Source organism: Grampus griseus, assembly GCF_964374135.1.
Source record: "Grampus griseus genome assembly, chromosome: 3".
Classification (NCBI taxonomy): Eukaryota; Metazoa; Chordata; class Mammalia; order Artiodactyla; family Delphinidae; genus Grampus; species Grampus griseus.
Window position 1 is genome coordinate 143,453,160 of NC_139019.1, and position 14,295 is coordinate 143,467,454.

The 14,295-nt window shown below is 47.9% G+C and overlaps 1 protein-coding gene and 1 pseudogene across 2 annotated transcripts in view; both read left to right on the forward strand.

The window, feature by feature from the left end:
• The window catches only part of WWC1 (WW and C2 domain containing 1), a 153,327-nt gene that overhangs the window by 27,283 nt on the left and 111,749 nt on the right, over positions 1-14,295 (forward strand). The gene's annotated exons all lie outside the window — the stretch shown is intronic.
• Positions 1,719-1,885, forward strand: LOC309820695 (mitochondrial import receptor subunit TOM7 homolog; annotated as a pseudogene). The gene has a single exon. The product of its transcript is annotated as a mitochondrial import receptor subunit TOM7 homolog (transcript).

A 14,295-nucleotide genomic window follows, 5' to 3' on the forward strand; every position in this document is an offset into this window, starting at 1 on the left:
AGGGACCCAGGTTCCTTGTGCTTTTCTGGTCCACCATTCTTAGCATGTGCCTTCCATCATTAAACTCACCTCATGGCTCAACCAACCTTAAAGAGCCTCGGGAGAATTAAGCTGATCTGCCAATAATGAACTGCCCATCAGGACAAAACTTAACATTCTTTAAAGAAGGAACATAAAATCCAGATTCTTGACAGCTTAGCGTTCAGAGTATCTAGCATACGATAGAAAAGGTACTCGACTTAGGAAGAAATACAGTAGAAGCGGACCCAAGGATGGCAGAGATGTTGGAATTAGCAGAAAATGAACTAATGTTTATTATAGATATGTTTAAGGAGTTTTAAGGACAAGAAATCAGTAGGGAAATGGAACCAAATAAAAGTTCTAGATGAAAACTACAGTATCTGAAACGAAAACTTCCCTAGATGGATCTAACAGTAGTTCAGATGCTGCAGGAAGAAAGATCATTGAACGTGAAGTCAGAGCATTAGAAACTATCCAGACTGAAGCACAGAAAGAAAAAAAAAAAGTTGGAAAAAAATGGTCAGAAGCTCAGTGATCTGTGGGATGTTGTTAATCAATGTAACAAATGTATATTTGGATTCCCAAAAGGAAAGGAGAGAGAGAGAGAATGAGAAAATATATTAGAAGAGGTAATGGCTGAAAAGTTCCAAAGTTGGTGAAAAATATTGACCCACAGATCCAAGAAGCTCAACAAACCCTAAGCACGATAATCATGTGGAAAATCACACGTAAATACATCATAGTCACCTTGCTAAAAACCAAAGAGAAAGAGGAAAATCTTAAAATCTCCCAGAGGATAAAGACATGCTGCATGTAGAACAATAAGAACCATTGCTAACTTATCAGAAACGATGCAAGCCAAAAAATAATTGAATAATATCTCTAAGGTGCTGAAAGGCAGAAAAAACAGCCTGCAATTCTATATCAACAAAAGTATCCTTAAAAAAATGAGGGTAAAACCAAAAGCTTTATTTTCAGTTATAAAGGCCGAGAGAAATGCTCACCAGCAGACTTACACAATAAGAAATGTCAAAAGAAATTCTTTGGGGGGAAAGAAAATGCTATCAGATGGAAATGTGGATCTGCATGAGAAATTAAGAGCACCAGAAATATAAAAGACTTAAAATTTTTATCTTAATTTCTTTAAAAGATAATTGACTGTTTAAAGCAAACATGATGATAGTGTTATTTTTATTGAAATTTTTTGAAAGGAGGAAAAGAGAATCAAAAACAGATGAGACAAACAGAAAACAACTAGTAAATTAGTAGACTTCAATCTAGCTACATTAATAATTCATTAAAAGTAAACAGACTAGGGTTTCCCTGGTGGTGCAGTGGTTGAGAGCCCGCCTGCCGATGCAGGGGACACGGGTTTGTGCCCCAGTCCGGGAGGATCCCACGTGCCACGGAGCGACTAGGCCCGTGAGCCATGGCCGCTGAGTCTGCGCGTCCGGAGCCTGTGCTCCGCGACGGGAGAGGCCGCAACAGTGAGAGGCCCGCGAACCGCAAAAAAAAAAAAAAAAAAAAAAAAAAAACAGACTAAACACGCCAATTAAAAGGCAGATATTGTCAGGTTGGGGGAAAAAACAAAACTCCAGTGTACAGGTTGCCTACAGTAGATTCACTTTGATGTAAATACGCAGGTAGGTTAAAGGTAAAAGGAGGGGGCTCTTAAGTGTGTCGCCTGGGCCATCACCATGGTAAAGCTGAGCAAAGAGGCCAAGCGGAGGCTGCAGCAGCTTTTCAAGGGAGGCCAGTTTGCCATCGCTGGGGCTTTATTCCTCTCGTGACTTACCTGGGATTGAAGAGTGTTGCAGATCCTGGAATGACTGAACCAACTGTTTTGACCTTACTTTGGGGATAAAGGACTATTTGCTCATCTGGTTTTGGAAGCAGTCAATGCAGAGGAACAACATGGAAGGTGTGCACTCTGGCTGGGATAAGAGATGGGACATCGTTTAGATGTTCACCAGTTGGATGACACAGGCTCTTCTCAGATGTGTCTGTGGCAGAGTGGAACCTCTACTGACTTATTTACGGTAGGCCGTACTAAAATAAATGTTTTTAACAGTATTAAAAAAAAAAAGTCAAAGGATGGGAAAGGTATAGCATACAGATACTAATCAAAAGAAAACTGGAATGGCTGTAATGACCACACATAGAGTATACCAAAAATAGGAGAATTAGCAGATACAGAGAGTGTTTATAATAATTGGCCAATTCATCAAAAAACCCATAATAACCCTAAACGTGTACACACGTAATAGTTGAGTTCAAAATACATGAATAAGTCAGTGACTGGATCCACTCTTCGCAAGGGGAAGGGCTGATGGAGACATCTCCTCATTCCTGGCCCGTCTCCCCTGAGTCAGTGAGGAGGACAGCAGTAGGGGCAGAAGCAAGCTGACTCCGTAGCCTCGTTCTGTGTTCCGCATTTGTGTCCTTCCTGTGCCTCTGAGAAGGCAGGCCCTGGGCTCTCCCACAGGGGCCCTTGCAGAGAGTTCCCACAGGCTGCTCCACCTCCTCTTGCCCTAAAGGGTTTTCTGGAACCTGCCAACCTCATGTGGGATGCCAGCCAGGACTAGGGCCCGTGCACCTGAGGTTGGAGAGGACTGGGGTCCTAGAGTGATGGATGGGGTCAGGGTTGATCCTGGGGAACTCCACGTGTCCCAGGACACAGGATAAGGTGGCAGCGTCAACTACCTTCAGGCTGGCTCCTGCCGTTCAGATACTGAAAGGGACTGAGTCAGCCCCAGGTGGGGCAGGGGAAGGGGTTAGGGGAATTTTTAAGCAGTAATGAAATGTTGCCTGGAAGGGGAAAAGGAGGTGGTTTCCAGATAAGGGTGTGCCTGGATGACAAAGAATTGCATTATTTTCAGTCCCATTTGCTGACAGTCCAGCAATGATTTCTTTCCCCTTCCCTTCCCTTCCCTTCCCTTCCATCTCCTTTCCCTCTCCTTTCTTTTCCTTTCTTTCTCCCTTTCAAACTGTTAAAAAAATTGTGGCAAAATACACATAACATAAAATTTACAATCTTAAGCATTTTTCAGTGTCCAGTTCAGTGGCATTAAATACCTTCACGTTGTCATGCAACCATCATCACCTTACCATCCATCTCCAGAATTCTCTCCATCTTGCAAAACTGACTCTACTCATTGAAGAACTAGCTCCTTATTCTAGCCCCTGGCAACCACCATTTGACTTTCTGTCTGTATGAATTTGACTATGCTGTGTATTCCATGTAAGTGGAATCATGTGGTATTTGTGTTTTGGGGACTGGCTGATTCACTCAGCATAATGTCCTCCAGGTCCATCCACGCTATAGCATGTGTCAGAATTTCCTTTTTTAAGGCTGAGTAATATTCCACTGTATGTACACACCACATGTTTCTTTCTTTCTTTTTTTTTTGGTCTGTGTTCAGTCTTCGTTGCTGCGCGTGGACTTTCTCTAGTTGCGGCAAGTGGGGGCTACTCTACGTTGCAGTGCGTGGGCTTCTCATTGTGGTGGCTTCTCTTGTTGCAGGGCACGGGCTCTAGGCGCACGGGCTTCAGTAGTTGTGGCACGCAGGCTCAGTAGTTGTGGCTTGTGGGCTCTAGAGCACAGGCTCAGTAGTTGTGGCGCATGGGCTTAGTTGCTCCGCGGCATGTACGTGGGATCTTCCCGGACCAGAGCTCGAACCCGTGTCCCCTGCATTGGCAGGCGGATTCTTAACCACTGCGCCACCAGGGAAGCCCACCACATGTTTCTTATCCATTCATCTGTTGATGAACGCTGGGGTTGCTTCCACCTTTTGGCTCTTGTGAATAATGCTGCTCTGACCACGAGCGGACAGCAGTGATTTTTTTGTTATTTAATTTTGCTTTGTGTTAAGGTAATGAGGTAAAGGCAGGGATAGAAGTTAGTGGTTCAGGACACGGGCAGCCTTATTTCACACAGGAGACCTAGAAAATAAGCACCTGGGAGAGTTTATCCCTGCAGATCTGCGTATTTGATGGGACAGAGCTGTCGAAACCTTTTGGTAGTTGGGGGCTTTAAAGTCCATCCCAGTCCTTTGCCCTTCGTGGCCCCCGTCGTCACAGTTAAGATGTCATTTCTTGCTTCGGCTATTGTAACAGGGTGGCCAGACTCCAAGATCATTTTCCAGCAACTCATGTTGCAACTACTTCTGGAATTTTCTTCCACAGGGCCTTCCAGAGCAAATTGCTCCCCTTCTCAGAAACTTCTCATGGTTCTCCAAGGCCCATAGAAAACCCCGAAACTTCTTAGCATGACTCAGGGCCCCACTGGCCTTCTAGGCCCCTTCCCTTTCCTTCCCTCCATTTCCCTCCTTTATTGATTGGCCCATTTGTTCACCCTGGGGCCTGTATTTTTGTATTTGTTTCTGATGTGCATGTCTGCTACTGACTCATTGAAATAGTGTGTTAAAGGGCCCAGCACATAAGAAGTGCTGTAATGTTTATGATGAAAAGACTTTTACCTGGGGTCTCATTAGCTCTTCAGTGATAACCTCGTGAGGTCAATCATTTCATCCCCCGTTGACAAGCTGAGAAATTGAGCTTCAGAACTGCTGAGAAATGAGTTTGTAATTTTGGCCCTCGGATCAAATTCAGAACCAAGATTCAGAACCAGGCTGTTCCTCGGAACAAGACTGTGGCTTTATGAGACCCTGGAAAGCCGGAGGCAGCAAGAATAAATGCTCAGGGGCTCTGGATGTGCTCTCTCGCCAAGGAAAGATGAGGTTTTGTGGGGACTGAGTTTTTTGGGGTTTTTTTGTTTTTTTTTGCCGTACGCGGGCCTCTCACTATTGTGACCTCTCCCGTTGCGGAGCACAGGCTCCGGACGCGCAGGCTCAGCGGCCATGGCTCACGGGCCCAGCCGCTCCGCTGCATGTGGGATCTTCCCGGACCGGGGCACGAACCCGTGTCCCCTGCATCGGCAGGCGGACTCTCAACCACTGCGCCACCAGGGAAGCCCTGTGGGGACTGAGTTTGACTGAAGAACCATGGAAGGCCAGTGCTTGTAGATGTCCACTTAGTGAAAGGCTGAGTGTAAAGTAGCAGAGTGGAGCATTAAGTTGGCTGCTTTTCCAACTCTAGAAGGATACATACAGGGAATATAAGCTCACGATGGAAGGAACACGCTTCTCCCTTTATAGGGGACCCAGGAACGAGGAAAAAGCCCTACCAAAATCGGTTGCATTCATGCTGGTACAATTCTGAATGCTCAGCTGGATGGATGAGGAAGTTGGAGCAACTGGGTGGATGCAGACTCCTTCCTCCAATGTGCAGCTTGCTGAAGTGCGGCAGCCGAGGACAGAGGAGAAATCAGAAATGCCCATGGGGTGGTGAGGGACTTGCCCAAGGTCACCCAGCTGAAAAAAGCTGAGCTGGGCCTCCCACAATTTAAGAGTCCAGGTCCAGTGGTTCCGGCGTATCGTGCAGGCTGCTTTTAATACACGTCTTCCAGTTGGAGCCCTGTAGCACAGTGCAAAGAGCATGGGCTTTTGAGCATCATTTGCAGCCTTGGCCAGGTTGGCCGGCCTCAGCGCTTTCATCTCTCTGCAAGGCGTGGATAAGAACCCTTTCTTCACGGGGCAGTGTTGAGGACTCAGTGAGCAGTCAGGCAAAGCTGCCAGCAGGTGCCTAGGACAGAGTCGGGTTACTAATGCGGCCGTTTCCTGGTGAGTTCTTGCTTTATCAGCTCCTCCTTTGCTTGGCCGGTGTGTACCACCATCGCCTGGGACTTGCCCCACGTGGTCAAGATTCTTGGTTGACGGCACCTTAGGTGCTCTCACCAAAGGAATAGGAGGTTCTGACTGAATACAAAGGTCAAACAAGTACAGCCTCCTTACTCTTCTTGTCAGAGCGTTTCCACTGGCCTACACCAGCAATCGTGGGGTGGGTAACGGGGAATTTCCTCACTTCCTTTTCCCCCAGAGTATCTGCGTGACCTCAGTTTCTGGTGACTCTTTGCCGTGGCGTTTGGTACTTATCCCACCGGCTCAGCCAGCATCCACCCTGGGCTGGCTGTGCCCTCACCCCTCTCCCACCTCCAGTAAACTAGACGTGCCTCACTGGGAACCTCAGCTTTGTCTGGAGAGAGCATGTGGACCTCAGGCTCTTTCCCGCCTGCGAAGTTGGCCTTGCCTTTTGGCTCCCCCTTTGTGGGGTGCCCTTTTCTTCCTTCCCCCTTGGTAATATCTCAGGAAGAATGTTCTACCCTAGAGTTTCCAGGAAGCCACTTGATTGCATTACTGATTGATAACTCCATTTACCCTGGAGTGGACAGAGCCATAGTTCTGAGTTCTGCTTAGGACTTATCGTGTGCTGACGTCAAGGCCCAAGTGAAAAACTGAGAAGGCCTGGTTATGCTGAGTGCCTGTCGGACACCACCGGGGAGGCTTTGAGGTCTCTTATTTTATATGTTTCAAAAAAGGGCTCCTTCTTCTTTTGAGACAGAACTTCAAACGAAGCATTCCAGGCCACACTTCCTTTTGGTAAATCTTAACCAGTGTAAATGTTTGCTTTTGTGTTGTAAATCTTAGGAGGTTGGGCTGGGGGGGGAGGGGGAGGGGAGGGAGGGAGGAATTTCAGAAGCAGGTGTCCTGCCAGCAAAAGTTAAAACTTAATCTGCTGTTTGGGGTGTTTGGGGGAGACGGGTAGCTGGGAGGGGAGCATTTATAATTAACGAGCCATGCTAATGAACTGGAATTTGGAGACAGCTTTTTTGCCAGGTTGTGCGAATTCCTGGACCTCGTGCCCGCGGCCCCCTGGAAAGAAAGGGAGTTTAGGAAAATTCCGACTTGCGGGCAGAAACCCCTGTTGGGGAAGTCAGTGAATGGAAATGGGAGGAACAGGGCAAAACAGTAATTAAAAGGGTAGAAAGGTAAAGGGGAAAGTGAAACGATACAAAGCAGTATTCATTAATAACTGTGGGTTTGTTTAAAATGTAAATTCTTCAAACAGTTATTAAAAGACGCGTCCATTTCCCTGCTTCCCGGGCTGGGTCCCCCTCACCACACCCAGGGGCATAATGCACTGAATCGGAGGGTCTGGGGAATTGGCCTGGGACCCACACTCTCCAGGAAGAAGACTTCAATTTGCTGCTTAAGGTACACCCCCTCGGAAGAGACCCTTGAAAAACTGGGACATCGCGTGGAGGGAGGCCACGTGTGCCTGGTGTAACTTGGGCAAAGGCGTTCACCTTCTCCTGGGCTCAGTTTTCTTGTCGGTGAAATGGAGAGCAGTCGGCACTTCCAGAATGGTGAGGATCTCTTGTGATTGTGGATGCTTGCCCCTGCATTCAGTCATCATTATCGTTAGCCCCACCCCTGCAGAGCCCCTGCTGCGTGTATGGAATGTTCTGGAGGGGGATGGCTTAGTGGGAGGGGATCCTGGGGGTAGTGAAGCTGAGACCTCCCTCCACCTCTACATGTACTCGCTCCCTGAGGCCCCTTTTGCCTTTCTCTTTCCTCTGTTCCTCTAGAAGGAGTTGGGGCTGGTAGTGGAGGGAAAGGGGGACAGAGCTCGGGGAGGAGGATGCAGTGAGGGTTTGGCAGGCAGCGGCTGGGTTTGGGGACCACAGCGCTCTGCAGTTCAGTAAGAAGGAGATGGAGAAAGGGTTGGGCCCTCGTCCCGTCCTCTGCCCTAAAGCTACTGACTCTTTTTACTATAAGAAGCAGCGGTTGCCTCTAGAATCCTGTACCTCCAATCCCCCCCCCCGCCCCGCCTCCCCAGAGCCTCAAACTGACCTCAGGGCAGAACTGCCAAGAAGTGAGCTGGGTGACTCACAGCCATTCCCCAGTTTGGGGCCATCAGAACCCCCTACCCATAATGGCGGGTCATGCTTCAAACGGCAGCTCTGCCACTTCCTCACTTAGCCTTGAGTGTGAGAGCAACAAAACCGGGAAGCAGCCTAAACATCTCACGCTGGGAGCTGCACACGTTAAGTTGGGGGGCATCCACACAAGGGAGTGCCATGCAATTAACAGAATGAGGTAGAGCTACACGTGCGGATATGGAAAGAATTCCAAGAAGTGTGATTAAGCAGACAGCAAGATTCAGAATAGTATGTTTTGTGTTTTTTAAATGGGTTTAAAAATAGATATCCATACATAATAGAGGCTTATAGAGGGGCTCCAAAGCATCAGGTATTCCACAGAAACACTGGGCCCACAAAGGACAAAAATAGCTGCTGGTCCAGCATCACCCTTTGAGCCTCACGACTTTGGAACTACATTGTTTCTACAGCCTCGCCTTTCTCACTTCACTGAATTACCTGCCTGACTCATGTTGTGATTTGAACTTGCAACTCCCAGTCAACGGAGAGTGAGTGGAGGGAGACTGTGTATGCACCATAGTGTAATTTTTTTAATATAAATTTATTTATCTTACTTATTTGTTTTTGGCTGCATTAGGTCTTCGTTGCTGCGCGTGGGCTTTAGTTGCGGCGAGCAGGGGCTGCTCTTCCTTGCGGTGCGTGGGCTTCTCATTGCTGTGGCTTCTCTTGTTGCGGAGCACAGCCTCTAGGCGCGTGGGCTTCAGTAGTTGTGGCGCACGGGCTTCAGTAGTTGTGGTACGCGGGCTCAGTAGTTGTGGCACACGGGCTCTAGAGTGCAGGCTCAGTAGTTGTGGCGCACGGGCTTAGTTGCTCCGCGCACGTGGGATCTTCCTGGACCAGGGATCGAACCCATGTCCCCTGCATTGGCAGGTGGATTCTTAACCACTGCACCACCAGGGAAGTCCCACCGTAGTGTAATTCATCAGTTTTGTTTTGTTTTTTAATTTTATTTACTTTTGGCTCTGTTGGGTCTTCATTGCTGCACGTGGGCTTTCTCTAGTTGTGGTGAGCGCGGGCTACTGTTCGTTGCCGTGCGCAGGCTTCTCATTGCAGTGGCTTCTCTCGTTGTGGAGCATGGGCTCTAGGTTCACGGGCTTCAGTAGTTGTGGCACACGGACCCAGTAGTTGCGGTGTGCGGGCTCTAGGGCACGCAGGCTCAGTAGTTGTGGCTCGTGGGCTCTAGAGCACAGGCTCAGTAGTTGTGGCGCACGGGCTTAGTTGCTCCGCGGCATGTGGGATCTTCCCGGACCAGGGCTCGAACCCGTGTCGCCTGCATTGGCAGATGGATTCTTAACCACTGCACTACCAGGGAAGTCCCTCATCAGTTTTGAGATGGACTTTTTTTGTTTGCTTTACAAAAACAAAATGTTAACACCTTCAAACGTTAACCTGCTGACACCTTCATACTAGGGATAAGTCGCAGAAATGCCGCTGGCATGGTAATTGCCGACACACGCACACACTCTGCTGCTTCTGCTAGTGTAGCTGGTACCATGGCTCCTCTGTGTTTCAGTCCCAAACAATTTAAGAACTACTGTGGATGGCGGACCTTTGTTCTTATCAAAAAACCCATCTTCGACATCTTCTGGTAAAATCAAGGAAGGATCAGAATCCAAACTCCAAGTGATTTTCAGCAGCTTGGAAGACAATCAGAGGCATTATCGGAGGTCTCTTTCAAGAAACGCCACCCCAGCACTCCGTGGCACAATGAATGGCACTGTGAGGAGCCCGCAGGTGCAGGTGACTCATAGCTGAGGAGGGTGCAATCTTATCGATACCTGAGCTCATGTCGTTTGCTTCTGTTTTTCCTTTTTGCATATATGGAAAAGAGAGCCACGTAATTAAGTCCATATCTGAATAAGCCTAAATAAGCTTTTTCAATACATATAAATATTCTGAGATAAAGAAAGCGTGGGACATAGTTTATTGGCCGTGTTGTTCTTTCTCTGTTGTATATATAATAAAACTTCTGTAAGTGACGCTCGTTCTCTTAGGTTTGATGAAGTCTAGTGGATGTGTGTGTGTGCTGGGCACGTCACATGCTGGTATGTCCATGAAAATATTTCTGGAAGGACACACGGGAAATCTTTTTTTTTTAATTGAGGGTAATTGACATATAACATTATATTGGTTTTAGGTGTATAACATAGTGGTTCAGTATTTGTATGTATCGTGAAATGATCACCGCAATAAGTCTAGTTAACATCTGTCCCCATACGTAGTTACAAGTTGTTTTTTTTTTTTGCTTGTGATGAGGGCTTTTAAATTCTACTCTCACAAGCTACTATATATAAAATAGATAAAAACAAGAACTTACTGTATAGTACAGGGAACTGTATTTAGTGTCTTGTAATAACCTATAATGGAAAAGAATATGAAAAACTATGTATTTATATGTGTACAACTGAATCACTTGCTGTACACCAGCAGGTAACACGTTGTAAATTGACTATACTTCAATACGAAAAATTAAGATCTGCTTTCTTAGCAACGGTTTTTTTTTTTTAATTAATTAATTTATTTTTGGCTGTGTTGGGTCTTCATGGGCTTTCTGTAGTTGCGGCGAGCGGGCGCCACTCTTCATTGCGGTACGCGGGCCTCTCACTGTTGCGGCCTCTCTTGTTGCGGAGCACAGGCTCCAGACGCACAGGCTCAGCAGTTGTGGCTCACGGGCCCAGTTGCTCCGCGGCGTGTGAGATCTTCCCAGACCAGGGCTCGAACCCGTGTCCCCTGCATTAGCTGGCAGATTCTCAACCCCTGTGCCACCAGGGAAGCCCTTAGCAACTTTTAAATATGCAATATAGTATGGTTAACTGTAGTCACCATGCTGAACATTATACCCCTATGACTGCCTTATTTTATAACTGGAAGCTTGTACCTTTTGGCTCCCTTTACCCGATCCACCAACCCCCCGACCCCATCCCAGGCAGCTACCAATCTGTTCTTTACATCTATAAGCTTTTTTTTTTTTTTCCTTTGTAGATTTCACATATAACTGAGAAGGAAATCTTAGCTTTCCTGTTATTTTAGGGGCTTGCATCCATGGGTGAAGAGGGGAAAGGTTCTTGTTGCCTGTATTTGCAGATAGTGTTTTTGTTCGTTTTGGGTTTTTTTAAAAATACTTTTCATTATATTTTCTCTGATTTTTTTGTTTTTTACTTTTGTTAAAAAAAAAATTATTGGCAGTACCTTTGGAGTCTCAAGCCACATCTCAGACCTCCTGACCTCCTAATCTCCGGGAGTGGGACCCCAGGGCCCAGGCAGCCAGGTTCGGTTATCTATCTAGCCAGACTGAAAGCCAGCCAGCATCTCCGCATTTGTGAGACCAAGAATTCCCTGAGGCTCATCAGGGTTTCAAAGAAATTACTAACTAACTAACTAATTCACTGTCTTGTTGCCTTCCCCTCTTTTCTCTCCCCATTCCTTCCTCAGATGTTTTTTGAGCACCTCTCCTGTGTATATAGCATCAAACTTCTGCAGACCCTCCCCTCCCTTCTGGAGTTGTCGGGGGTGTCCATTTTGCACTAGAGGGACCTGAGAAATGTGTATGTCATTACAATCCTTGATCATCTCTTTAGAGCCTTTAAGTCTGAGAATGTGCCCTCAATGCTATGAACCCACCCCCCACCCCCCAGGGAAAAAGGCTTCTCCTCCCTGGAGTGATCTTGATGCAAGGCCAGGTGTAGGTTTATCAGATTCCTAACGATGGGCAGCACCTCTGTGACCTTTGCAACCCAGAGAGGCTGCTCTGAAGTGATGTCAGTCTACAAAGGCCGAGCTCAGTGCTGGTGTGGCCGCCAGGGCTTTCCAGAAGGAGAGGGACATGTGGGAAGAGGACAGCTCCCCCCATCTCCCCATCAGCCCAGACCCATCATTTTGGGGACTTTGACCTGGCTACTCAAGTTCCCTAACTGATATACCTGCTTTTTCTCTTCCCTTCTCACTCCACTCTTAAAGATCATCTGAATACAAGGTTCTTACAGAAATTCAGTCTGATCATGCCATCCCTTGCGTTAAAAACACTTTGGGGCTTCCCTGGTGGCGCAGTGGTTGAGACTCCACCTGCCGATGCAGGGGGCGCGGGTTCGTGCCCCGGTCCGGGAGGATCCCACATGCCGCGGAGCGGCTGGGCCCGTGAGCCATGGCCGCTGAGCCTGCGCGTCCGGAGCCTGTGCTCCGCAACGGGAGAGGCCACAACAGTGAGAGGCCCCTGTACCGCAAAGGAGAAAAACAAAACAAAACAAAACACTTTGATGCTCTAACATGGCACATAGGACATAAGTCTGACCCTGACTTTGCCTGTCCTGCCCCATCCTGCCCCCCCCCCTCCGTCCCCCACTGTACTCAGACCACAGGTCTGCAAAGGCCTGGCAACTCTGTGCATTACAGAATCTTTGCAAACGCTAGTCCCTCTACCTGGAATCTTCTTCCCTCCTTGCTTCACCTTTTAACACCTACTTACCCTTCAGCCCTGTGCTTAATCATCACTTACTCAAGGGAGCCTCCTCTAACATTGCTGAGTAGTTCAGGCCCCCCACAGACAGTCTCATGCCACTGTGTGCAGCTGCTTCGTAGACCTGCTCACATTAGTTGTGTGACTCACTCTCTCCTCCACCTCAAGCTCCCCGAGAGCAGGGGCTCGGGCTGTTTTTCCGTAAGACTCTATCCCCGGTGCCTGGCTGCAGTAAGCTCTGAACTTTTATGTTGGACAAATGAACGGCTGATCATCTGCTAAGCAGTGATGCTTCTCCCAAGAGGCAGTGGAAGGCCCCGCCCCCAGCAGGATGTGACCAAGGAGGCTGATTGGTGGGATGGAACGCAACAGGTCCCTCTGGTATCCTGGATACCAGAGAGGGTGGGAATGTAAACTGGGCCCAGAGGCTGCATTCTTGAAATTTCACTTCAGCCCAGGAGGAGTCTGCAGGGAAGTGAACCTGACCTTGAAGTTCTTGCCTTTATATATTTCTCCCCGTCTCTCCTAAAAAAGCGAGATTAAAGGGGTAATCCCGCAACACATTCTTTCTGAGGGAGCTGCTAGGTAGGAGCTTCTGAGTCATGCTCCACTCATCACCCAGACCTGCTTCTCGCTGGTACAGGTGCGCCTTCCAAGACTCCTTGGCGTCGCATGGCCTGGAGGAGGTGAGGTTGCAGGGGGCGTGCTCCCTGGGCACTCGCAGAAGAGCTCAGCAGTGGTTTCCCAAATGAGGTACCACAGAAGGCAAAAGGTGGGCTGACGATAATAACAGGTGTTTACTGAGCATGTGTTATGGCCGCAGGAAATGTGCCAAGCACTTCACTTGCTTTATATGGTCTGGTCCTCCCAGCACACCTGTAAGTGAGGACTTACTATGCCAGTTAGACAGATGAGGAATGAGGACTCAAAGAATTGAAAGATCTGCCTATATCCATCCATACAGCCGGGGGTGGAAGTGCCAGGATGTGAACACAGATCCATCTAGGAGCTCCCACACCTCTGTTCTAACCACGCTGCCCTCTACAACTTGCCCTGACTGCCAGCCCCTGACCACTTACAGTCTCCCTAGCACATCACATCTGTTCATTTAATTGTTTACAAATTGGACGAGGAAGATACGATTACTCTCATTTCTCCAATTACTAAACTGAGGCTTAGAGAACTTAATTAAGCGACAGAACCAGGATTCAAACACAGTTTTGTCCACCTGCAGAGTCCTTGATTTCCTCCCCACTAGGAGACCAGGGAAGTCTGTGTTGCTTATAGCGCATCGCTTTTCCTCTCTGGTCCTCGGTTTCCTCATCTATAAACCAAGGACACTGGACTCTTATCAGGGGTTTTCAAACGTGTTTTAGCCATGGAGCCATTTCTTCAAGTGGAATCTTGCATTGAACCCTGGTGTATGCACCCCTACCTTTGCTGCCCCCTCCTGCTGTAGCCAGCCTGCTGGATACGTGCATCCCTTATACCCCATATATTCTCAAACAGATCCCAGTTTGAGACCTCAGCAGTAGGCGACTTCCAAAGGCCTTTCCACTGTGGTCAGCCATCTCTGCTTCTGTAATTTGGGGTCCAGTAGAAGAGCCAGGGCACATTCTTATTCTTAAAAACAACACTTCGTGTTCTCCCACCCGCTCAGGACCCCAGTTCAAAAGGTGCTGAGCCTCTGCCCCAGAACACCCTTCCTGCATGTTTAGACACTGACTCAGCTGTAGAGAATGAAGATGAAACTCATCGTTGTGATTGTGCAGTTAGTGTTCTGACTTGCTGGGAAATTCATATAGATTAGTAGTTATTGCAAGACAGCTGGAGGTAAACCAAGTGGGTTCAAATCCCTGCACCTTCACTTCACACCTTGAGCCTGGAGGGCAAGATACCAAATCGATCTGCGCTTTCGTTTCTCCTGTGCGTTGAGAAGGCGATGGTGCCCACCACAGGTCCTAGTATTAAACAACATGGT